This window comes from Pteropus alecto, unplaced genomic scaffold (assembly GCF_000325575.1).
Source record: "Pteropus alecto unplaced genomic scaffold, ASM32557v1 scaffold7, whole genome shotgun sequence".
NCBI lineage: Eukaryota > Metazoa > Chordata > Mammalia > Chiroptera > Pteropodidae > Pteropus > Pteropus alecto.
This window is the reverse complement of record NW_006494614.1, coordinates 60,532,213-60,533,458: the sequence shown is the minus strand read 5'-3', so window position 1 is coordinate 60,533,458 and position 1,246 is coordinate 60,532,213. Positions and strand designations below refer to the sequence as shown.

The 1,246-nt window shown below is 43.8% G+C and overlaps 1 protein-coding gene and 1 pseudogene across 1 annotated transcript in view; both read left to right on the top strand.

Annotated features, from left to right (window-relative positions):
* Positions 1-1,246, top strand: part of GINS2 (GINS complex subunit 2) — a 10,595-nt gene that overhangs the window by 5,931 nt on the left and 3,418 nt on the right. The gene's annotated exons all lie outside the window — the stretch shown is intronic.
* LOC112474947 lies at positions 1,132-1,246 on the top strand (annotated as a pseudogene).

Genomic DNA, 1,246 nt, shown 5'->3' with positions numbered 1-1,246 from the left:
CGTGGGTGTGGAGGAAGGGGCTGTGCCACCCAGTGGATCTGAGGAAGCCTGCTGTGGCAGTGGGAGTGACTCTGAAGGGAGAATCTGGAAGCAGAGGTGAGGGACTTGTTCATCTTTAGTTTCTGAAGTTCAGTATATTTATGTATGCCGTTCCTATTGAAATCCTTTTCTTAGAATTCTTTAGAACTAGGCCAAAGGACCTAATTGTACCTTTGTTCTGCAGTTCAGTTAGCAAAGAGCTGGGGTCCTTTGTTCTTTAACCTGCTGTTCAGAGCAAAGGATCCAAATGTTTGGGCTTTGAGTAAAATCCACTACATAAATTTTATAGCACTTGTTCTCCATCTACTAATCACAAGCTAATTTTAGCATGTGGAGAGATCATCTCCAGCTTATCCGAGAATGCCTGGTGATAAATGATGTTGGCTTCTGCTTTTATCTTCAAGTTTGTCTTTTCCTTCAAAGAGTAGTTTTAAAAAAATCTCACAGGAAGGCTGTGATCGCCCTTGTTGACTCCAGTTCAAACTTTTATCCAGAATTCACTATGTATTGGTGTGCTCAATTTTGTGCTAATTTGCAATTTATTCTGTGATTTTTGTAAACATATTTTTGTTTTCTCTGTAGAGTAGGACAATACCTACCTACCCCTCAGGCGTTTTGTGAGGACAGAAATACTGTGTAGTGCCACACGCAGTGCCTAGTACAGAGCTGTGAGCTTCTTGCCCTGGTGGGTTGTCAACCCTTGGGTAACTAATGGGATAGGAGTGACAGAAGTCATGACCTCTGAACCAGCCTTGAAACAAATTCATCTTACATGGAAATTCTACAGCACAGAACACTCAGTTATCCAGAGACAGAGGATGTCTAACTCAGAGCTTATTCTCAGATACTTAATTATTTTAGGAAACAAGTCCTTGTGCCGTAGCCTGCCACGGGACAGGAAGCATGAGCACAGGTACCTTTGTGGATCATGGCTAAATTTTCTAACCTGTTAGAAATCCTTAACATTTTAAAATCGAAAACACAGCCAAAGAAATTTTGAGGACGTGGTTCCATAGTGTAGCGAGCGGTTAGCACATCTGCTTTACATGCAGAAGGTCCTGGGTTCACGTCCCAGTAGAGCCATGATCCATGGTCTGCGGCCATGCCACCCTGTACAAGCCCGATGTCTGATCTCGGAAGCTAAGCAGGGTCGGGCCTGGTTAGTACTTGGATGGGAGACTGCCTAGGAAGACCACGTGCTGTAGGC